Raw genomic sequence first — 10,356 nt, 5'->3', positions numbered from 1 at the left:
TCCTAAAGGAGATCAGTCCTGGATGTTCATTGGAAGGACTGATGTTGAAGCTGAAACTCCAATACTTTGGCCACCTCATGTGAAGAGTTGACTCATTGGAAAAGACTCTGATGCTGTGAGGGATTGAGGGCAGGAGGAGAAGGGGACGACAGAGGGTAAGATGGCTTGGATGGCATCACGGACTCGATGGACATGAGTTTGAGTGAACTCCGGGAGTTGGTGATGACAGGGAGGCCTGGCGTGCTGCGATTCATGCAGTTGCAAAGAGTCAGACACAACTGAGCGACTGAACTGAACTGAACTGAACTAAAGTGCTAGGAAATCTTTTATTTTCTGTGAATAACTGATACACTTGTTTCTTACAGTCAGTACAAAACTGATTATAAAGAACATCCAAAAAATTTACAGGTCAATTTTAATAATACTATAGCATGTGATCTGTATAAGGTTATGTGTTAATTACACCCTAGTGATGATTTTCTATACTAGCTAGACATTTCATGAAGTTATTTTCTATCTGTATTTCTATTTTCCCAGTTTGGTATATATAATAAATAAATCTTCTAAAATCTTTTGTGAAATAAAGAGTACATGAATGAATAAAACAAATGACAAAACATTGCTATAGTGATAGAGATTAAATGTCTTAAATGTATATCCTATTGACAGAAAGCCAGAGTTTGTTTAATAGAAAGACTCAAGCAGGAGACTGTTGAGTCTCTAAGTATCCAAAGAAATCTCAGAGGCATTAGAAAGGGGATCCTGGAGTCCCAAAGGTACTTCATCGCTAGAAACTCTTGGTTGTAGCTATGCTGTGCTTTAAGTTGAAAATGAAAGGGATTTTCTTAAACGAGTACCTTTTATCTACAAAAAATCCACAGCAGATGTCATATTTAATGAAGGTGATGTAGGGAAGGTGTTCCCAGCCTCCAGGATCTAATGCCTGATGCTCGAGGTGGAGCTGATGTAATAACAATAGAAATAAAGTGCACAATAAATGTAATGAACTTGAATCATCCCTGGTGGCTCAGACAGTAAAGAATCTGCCTGCAGTGCAGGAGACCTGGGTTTGATCCCTGAGTTGGAAAGATCACCTGGAGAAGGGGACGGCTATCCGCTCCAGTATTCTGGCCTGGAGAATTCCATGGACAGAGGAGCCTGGCAGGCTACAGTCCATGGGGTCACAAAGAGTCGGGCATGACTGAGAGACTTTCACTTTCACTTTGATTCATCCTGAAATCACCATCCGCCCCTGTCTGTGGAAAAATTGTCTTCCACGAAACCAGTCCCTGGTGCCAAAAAGGTTGAGGACTAGTGCTCTAGTGAATGTTTCCCTTCTCATAACAGGAAACATATGTCTGCTATTACGTTTTCAATTCAGCTTTGGCCTGGAGGTCCTGCCTAGTGACATGAGAGGAGGAAAAAGCATGAGGAAGAGAGAAACAAAGCTGTCATTCTTCACAGGTGATACTGCAGAGATTCAGGCAGCAAATGAAGTTCTCCTGGTTATTAGGAATAGAGGAGACTGAGAGCTGGAATAAAGATTGCAGAACTAGAAACGTTAAGTGACAAATGGAAGGTGACATTCTGCTTTGTAATTGAGACTTATAGTCATCCCCCAAATCTGCTCTCCTCCTTTATGGTAATTGAACCCTTGAGGTACAACTTGCCACGGGGAATAAAGGTATTTCCCACGGTCCCTTACATCCAGGCATGCCTGTATGACTAAGTTCTAGATGATGGGATATGAGGAGCAGTGACACATGCAGCTTCCAGTAATTCTGCTCTTAATGAAATGTGGATGCAGTGGCAGCAGTCCATCTTGGAGCATGATGCTTGGAGCAATCCAGCTTGGAGCTCCCCAGAAATAACAGAGCAATAGGAAATAGGAGCATGGATTTCTCCCATTGTGGAGCTGGTACAGGGCTGCCGAATATGACTGTGCAGTTGGAAATGACATAGTGGGTATCCTTCCAAGGGCCCACAGTGTGAACCAGACCCCATAGAATTATGCAACAGACATCAGGACAAATGAGCACACAGCATCCCAGAGTCACCTGCCCAGGTAGGGCTCCCCTGGAGGGAAGCTTACACCTGGATCATTTCAAATATTGTTACTTTGGGGAATTCCCTCGCAGTCTGTGTTTTCATTGCTGAGGGTCTGGGTTTGATCTTTGGTCAGGGAACTAAGATACCTCAAGCCATGCAATGCAGTCAAAAAAGTAAAAATTAAATAAACTATGATGATTAACAAGGACCTACCATAAAGCACGGTAACTCTGCTCAATGTTTTGTAGCAGCCTGGATGGGAGGGGAGTTTGGGGGAGAATGGATACGTGTATATGTATGGCTGAGTCCCTTTGGTGTCCACTTAAAATTATCACAATGTGAAATTATCACGTTGTTATGTCGGCTATACTCAAATATAAAATTAAAAGTTTATAAATAAATGCATGACTGTTACTTTGGATCTGTGCTACAGCTTCTGAACCTCCATTACAGTTAATGAAAGTGTGTGTGTTAGTCACCCAGTTGTGTCCAACTCTCTACGACCCCATGGGCTGTAGCCCGCCAGTCTTCTCTGTCCATGGAATTCTCCAGGCAAGAATACTGGAGTGGGTAGCCATTCCCTTCTCTAGCGGATCTTCTCAACTTGGGGATTGAAAGCTGGTCTCCTACATTGCAGGCAGATTCTTTACCATCTGAGCCACCAGGGAAGTCCCGTTACAGTTAATACAAGATTCTAAGTCTGGGATAGGTCCTTTTAGCAAACAAAGGAAGTCAAATAGAGTAGTAGCCATGGGGCAAGATGAATTTCACATTTGTTGAGTGAATGCTCTGTGCAAAGATCAATGGTCAGTGCTGGTGGAATATACATAAAGGACAGTTCCCGCCCTCCAGAAACTTAAAGTCTAGTGAGGAAAAATCCATTTATAAATTCCAACAACTTTCAAGAATATAACCCTCAAGGAATTTATAATCTAGTGAAGAAAAACATACCAATAATTTCAATACATAGGAGTGAAGTGAGGCTCTGAGGACAGCAATCTAGTAGGAAAAGACCTTCATGCCAATAATATTAATATATGGAAGTGAAGTGGGTACTGGAGGCATTTCTTATATTAAGCGGAAAAAAAACTAGCCAGCCTCAAGTTTTCAAATCACGGCATTCATCAGTTTTCCCTTCAGATAGCCTTAAGTTATGAGATGCAGTACTAATTTTTCTATTTCAGTGCCCTTAGACATTTGGCTTTCTGTAGCATGGAAGCAGTTTGCCTATTGTATTTTAAAGAATTTTTCTTAGTAAAAGAAAGGGAAAAATCAATATTTTTTTATTTGCTCACAGAAATGAAAACATACTTGGCCTCAAAGGAACAAAACATCTAATTTACTTTGCAATGTTTTCTAAGTGTTGCTCCAGAGAGGCTTATATTTATGGAGAGTATCTGAATATGACCTTTAAAAAACTTACATTGATTTGGTGGGGTTTTTTTTCTAAACAGACTATGATAATAATAATACCCAATAAAAGAAAATGCATTTGAAAAATAACATGTGTGTGTACTGGTATGTGTGGGTGGGGACCAACCACAAATTCTGAAAATCTTTTCTCAATATTAAGACTCTTGTCACTGCGGGAGCAATTTGCAATTTAAGCCTACCATGGATATTTATTGAGGATCTATTCTGAGCTGTGCTCTGCTGGGTACTGTAGAGAGTGGGCAATAAAAAAAAAAATCTGCATTCTCATACAGTAGGCCACTATCCAAAAGGATATATATATATATATATATCCTTTATATATACATATATAGAAGTTAAGTGAAGTCGCTCAGTTGTGTCCGACTCTTTGCGACCCCATGGACTGTAGCCTACCAGGCTCCTCCGTCCATGGGATTCTCTGGGCAAGAATACTGGAGTGGGTTGCCATTTCCTTCTCCAGGGGATCTTCCTGACCCAGGGATCGAACCCAGGTCTCCCGCATTGCAGGCAGACGCTTTAACCTCTGAGCCACCAGGGAAGCCCCATATACATATATATATGTATATAAAACCAATACAGTTTTTTTTTTTTTTAAATTCAACATTCCAGACACTAAGATCATGGGATCTGGTCCCAACACTTCAGGGCAACTAGATGGGGAAAAAATGGAAACAGTGATAGACTTTCTTTTCTTGGGATCCAAAATCACTGTGGACAGTGACTGTAGCCATGAAATTAAAAGATGCTTGCTCCTTGGAAGAAAAGCTATGATGAAACTGCTGCTGCTGCTGCTGCTGCTGCTGCTGCTGCTGCATCGCTGCAGTTGTGTCTGACTCTGTGCGACCGCATAGATGGCCTCCTACCGGGCTCCTCTGTCCCTGGGATTCTCCAGGCAAGAACACTGGAGTGGGTTGCCATTTCCTTCTCCAATACATGAAAGTGAAAAGTGAAAGTGAAGTCACTCATTCGTGTCCAACTCTTAGCAGCCTTATGGACTGCAGCCTACCAGGCTCCTCCATCCATGGGATTTTCCAGGCAAGAGTACTGGAGTGGGGTGCCATTGCCTTCTCCGTGATGAACCTAGACAGTGTATTAAAAAACAGAACGATCACTTTGCTGACAAAGGTCTATCTAGTCAGAGTTACGTTTTTTTTTCCAGTAGTCATGTATGGATGTGAGAGTTGGACCATAAAAAAGGCTGAGCATCAAAGAATTAATACTTTTGAATTGTGGTGCTGAAGAAGACTCTTGAACGTCCCTTGGACAGCAAAGAGATCAAAGCAGTCAATCCTAAAGGATATCAACCCTGAGTATTCACTGGAAGGACTGATGCTGAAGCTGAAGCTCCAAATACTTTGGCCACCTGATGTGTAGAGCCAACACATTGGAAAAGACCCTGATGCTGGGAAAGATAGAGGGCAGGAGGAGAAGGGGGCAACAGAGAATGAGATGGTTGGATGGCATCACCAACTCAATGGACATGAATTTGAGCAAACTCCATGAGATAGTGAAGGACAGGGAAGCCTGGTGTGCTGCAGTTCATGGGGTCGCAAAGAGTCAGACATGGCTTAGCAACTGAAAAACAGCAATCAATACTGAGTGCTAAGTAGAGGCCCATAGAAATGTGAGTACATCGGGGAGGGAAAATATAATTATTTTAATTTAAAAATTGTTTATAGCAAGGAGTGGTGGGTGGGTTTAGCAATCAGGCTGTAGTTTTCTGATCTTGTTCTAGAAGTAGAAAGACTCCAGGTGAGGATCTTCCTTTTTGGATGATAAAGAACAGTCAGAAGTGCCTTAGGTCAGATCCTTTCCTTCCCTGGGTAGCTTGATTTATTCTTTTAAGACAGTATGTACCCTTAGAGTGCATTCCTAGCCTAAAAGTCATTGCCATGGGAATTAGGGCTCTGATCACCTGTTACAGCTATTTTGGTCCATGAAGAGGGACTCATGGAATCTACTTCTTTGCCTGTGTTGGAGATGTTGTAAGGGAAAAGTCCATGGTCTCATTCTCCAGTTGGCCAGTCTGGCAGGAGACTGGCTGATCATTGTCTCAGAGCCTAAGCGCAAATCTTCACCCACACTTTTATGCACCAGGGAAAAGATGAATTCTTATCTGGTGAAACTTAGAGTCTTCATTAGAATGATAGGCATTAAAGTTTATCCTTACTGCTTATTCATTCTATTTATAGAAGCTCGCATCTGATAATCTCAACTTCCCAGTCCAACTCTTCCTTTCCACACTCCTCCTTGGCAACCACAGGTCTGTTCTCTATGTCTGTGAGTCTGTTTCTGTTTTGTAGATAGGTTGATATATAAGCAATATGGTATTTCTTTCTCTTCCTGAATTACTTCACTTAGTATGATAATTTCTAAGTCCATTCATGTTGCTGCAAATGGCATTATTTCATTCTTTTTTTATGGCTGAGTAGTATTCCATTGTGTATATAAAACCTTTTTTATCCGTTCATCTGTCAATAGACATTTAGGTTTTTTTCCATGTCTTGACTATTGTAAATAGCATCTGATGAGTAAAGAGAAGCACTTCATTAGGAACTTCTGGTAAACTACTGCCGGTAAATTGTAATTGAAAAAAAAAAAAAGCCTAGTCTTAACAAATCTAAAATCTACAAGATCTTAGTAATCATGCTGCTTCACTGAGTTTTGCAAACTAAAAATTTCTGAGGTGTGTAGTTAGGTTAACAAGTGATTTGGGCATCATTTTTCAAAACAGCTCTGATCTGCAGAAATCACCCAACCAATCACATAACAAATTCATTAAACAACTATATGTTAACACTGTGCTCTGGGCATGGAAAGATGGGAGGTTTAACCTACTCTTAAGGGTGTCACAGTCCGTTAAAAAGTCAGCTTGTAACTAAAACTATGTGTGCTGAGTGCTTTGTGAGGATGCTATGGTGGAGTGGAGGCAGGCACAGAAGAGAGGCAGCTAACCCAGTAAAGAGTCCACAGAGGTGGTCAGGTGGCTTGGAGGCTTATGTGGGTTCCATGCAAGTGGAAGAGATGGGACGGGTCATGTTGGGTAGAGGCTATTGCAGCCGTGGGCATACTGTTCTGGAGGAATTTGGGAAACTCCAAGTAGTTCTTTGTGGCTGGTACACAGGTACCTTCTGAGAAGTGATGAACATGAGGATGGAGGTGTAGGAAGAGCCTAGATTATGAAATAGAAGTAGATACAAAACTAATATATGATGGTCATTCTGAACAGGGCACATTGTGATAGAAAGGGGACCTGTAGAGACAAGGGGGTGAAGCAATCCATACATGTTGTCATATTATAGTTGATATTTAATTTGGGTGTTGTTTAATAGTACTTTTTCTAGAAAAACTGTCAAGTATTATATGGTTAAGTATAAAAATAACTAATACTGAACCTGAAGATTCTCATACTGAGTGAAGTAAGTCAGACAGAGAAAGACAAATCTTATTTGTGGAATCTAATAAAAGGCTACAAATGAACTTATCTACAAAACTGAAATAGAGTTACAGATGTAGAAAATAGGCTATGGTTACCAGAGGGTAAAGGGGTGGGGGAGGGATAAATTGGGAGATTGGAACTGACATATACACATTATTATATATATATATATTATATATATAGAGAGAGAGACATATACAGATATAGACATACATAATAGATATATATATATCTATTCAAGCCCTGAGTCAGGGAGATCCTCTGGAGAAGGGTATGCAACCCACTCCAGTAACCTTGCCTGGAGAATCCCATGGACAGAGAAGCCTGGCGGGCTACAGTCTGTGGGGTCAGCAAAGAGTCAGGCATGATTGAGTGACTAACACACACATACGTATATATATTTGTATAAATAATTCACTTTACTGTATATCTGAAACCAACACAACACTGTAAATCAATTACATCTCAATGAAAATTAAAAAAAATAAATAATACTTCGATCACACATCAATTTTGATTAGATTAATTGAATTGATAAGTTAAACAGATGGAAAGTTACACACTTCTATTTGTATCAGGTAAAGTTAATGGTGAAATCTGTGATTTTTAAGATTTTGAAAGTATTTTCCTTTTTGCTTTGAAAGTTCCTATTTCCGATTCTGTGCTCCTGTTTCAAGGCACTTAAATAATTTTGTCAGCTCTGTAAGGCCCTCTCCACTGTCTGAGGGCAAACAGCCTTTAACTAAAATTGCAGGAGTTTTAGAGAAAATTCCTAGGCTTTGGAGCAGTGGAGGCAATCTCTCATGTTCGACTCACTGATTGATGGTTAGTGGCTGCTGGGGTGCTATGCTAAGGACTCAGAATCATGCCAAGATCAAGAGTGACGTCTGCATGGGAGGAGGTCGCCAGTGCTGGCCTGTGTCCCTGTGTTATCATCCCTGCTGAGGATAGTACACTCTGTCAACTCAATCTGGTGGTGCCAAGAAATTGGACCACTCTTTTTAGCTTTCTCCTTCAAAGCCTTTGTACTCTTGGAATTTTCCTAACCATGCTGACTTTTAAACTCTTTGAATCATAAGAGACACAGGGATTGAATTTCAACACATGAATGTGTTTCCTGGCCATAAACTCTCAGACATCTTTTTCCTTGCTCTTACCTTCCTTTGGCTGCTAGATAGGTTACCTATGTCTGCCAAACACCCACCTGGTTTAACTGGTTGTGGAGCAGTCAACCAGTGATGCTCCTGCTTCCAAACATATCAGGTAGGACATTTTCAAATGCTTATTGATATGATAATTAGACACCAAAAGTATGAGTTTTTGCTTAGGTGAAAACATAAGAAGAAGGGGTGTGGCAGAGCACAAATTGGAAGTTTTCTTTTTAACTGAAATATAACTGACCTATAACATTATATTGGTTTCAGGTGTACAAGAATAATCCAGCCTAAGTATATACTGCAAAATGATTGCCATACTAAGTCGAATTAACATCCTTAGGGAAAGGGTTATCCTTATAGAATCAGGGTTATGTGCATGGGAACTACAAAGTTCTGATGTGGAATTTTTGCAGGACAAAGGTTCAGCTTATCTCTTACCAACTGCTTGCTAAGGTTAATTAGAAACCTCAAACTAAAAGTCAAGGGGTAGCAGAGGAGAACTAGCACTTCTAACTAGTATATACAAATGTCTTAGAAACTTACTATAAAGTCAACAATGGATTGTGAGCAGCTCGCTCCAAACAGTGACTGGGGATCCAGACTCTCTCCCATGGCTGTGTCATATTCACATAGGCGTCGGAGAACAATGAGCCTGTCTGTATCCAGGGAGCCCAACAGAAAAGATGTACAGATTCACATGTAGGAAGTTTTATGGGCCAGATGTGACCGTGGCACTCACAGAGGTTCCACTGGCAAAGACTTTTTCATAAAGCCAAAGCAAATACTGAAGAATGCTGGTGCCCAGGAGGTAAAGCAAACAGGCTGCTGAAGAACTTCCATATTTTTCAAAGGAAATAGATATATCACAGATTTGCTTTTTCTACAAGGTGCCCATGGGCTGGTGCCTATTGATAAAAGCGCCTCCAGTTTTGTTTTTGTTTTTTTTTAATGTTTTTGACGGTGCTGCTCGCATGCAATGGAGCCCAGGTCCCCGTGGAGCCCCAACCCCAGGCTGCCTATCTCCACTCTGCCGCAACTAAGCTGCCGTGGGGCCCCGAGGGATGGACCGGGGAGAGACCCCTCGGGGATGGACCCCGAGGGAGCGACCCCGCCCAAGCCCCTCTCCACCCGCCCCGCCCCGCCCCCCCCCCCGCCCCCCCCCCCCCCCCCCCCCCCGCCCCCGCCCCCGCCCCCGCCCCCCCCCCCGGCCCCCGCCCCCCGCCCCCGCCCCCGCCCCCCCCCCGCCCCCCGCCCCCGCCCCGCCCCGCTCCCGCCCCGCCCCGCCCCCAGCCCCGCCCCCCGCCGCCCCGCCCCGCCCCCCCCCGCCCCGCCCCGCCCCACTCCACCCCGACCCCGCCCGTGGAAAGCCCCGCCCCGCTCATGACAGCCCCGCCCTTAACGGATGGACACCAGGAGGCCAACCCACCTGTGAAACCACATCGGTCCTCCCACTGCGCACCATGTCGGCCTCAGCACCCACAGCCTCTTTTCACGGAATCTCATAGTAACTTGTGGCCTCCTGCAAGGCCAGTTATCGTCACAACTTTGGTTGACCTGGATCTGGGAGTCTCCACGCCACGGCTTTGAGTTCTGGACGACGCCTGGCTGAGGGGACACAGACAGGAGGTCGTTGTCCTCAGAACACACTGAGGCTTCAGCTTCTGGAAAACTCTGGGTCCTGTCCACACAGACAGGAACCCAGTGTCTTCAGGACCCGCTGAGGGGCGCAACTGCTGGAGTGAAAGGTGAAGAAAAATTGGGGAGCAGTTTCCTGAATGTGGCTGACTGCTGAGGAGGGAGGGGTTAATTTTCATAGGAGCCCCCAGAGGAAGGGCTTGGTGTGGAAAAATGTGGGTTTCAGGTAGTTTTTTGGCTGTGGTGTAGACAGTTCCTAGTGTGTCTCTGTGGTGTGTGATGGGGTCTCTAACCTTGGGGCCACAGACCGGTACTTCCTGTCATATCGGTGATGGCAATAGATTAGAAATAAAGGGCTCAATAAATGTAATGTGCTTGAATCATCCCGAACCTATCCCCACCCCCTCTCTGCTCTGTGGAAAAATTGTCTTCCTCCAAAGCCATCCCTGGTGTCAAACAGGTTGTGGTCTGCTGGTGTGTGGTATCTAGTTTCCTTGGCATCATTTTTTGGTTGGTTTTTTTTTTTTTTTCAGAACATAAAACGTTTTCTGTATTATTTAAACCTTTCAAATTTCACTCTAATTTCTATCATAGCTGACCATGTTTTGAACCTAAAGAGAAATTTTTCAAAATATCATTCCA

This window comes from Ovis aries, chromosome 13 (assembly GCF_016772045.2).
Source record: "Ovis aries strain OAR_USU_Benz2616 breed Rambouillet chromosome 13, ARS-UI_Ramb_v3.0, whole genome shotgun sequence".
NCBI lineage: Eukaryota > Metazoa > Chordata > Mammalia > Artiodactyla > Bovidae > Ovis > Ovis aries.
This window is presented reverse-complemented; position numbering follows the sequence as displayed.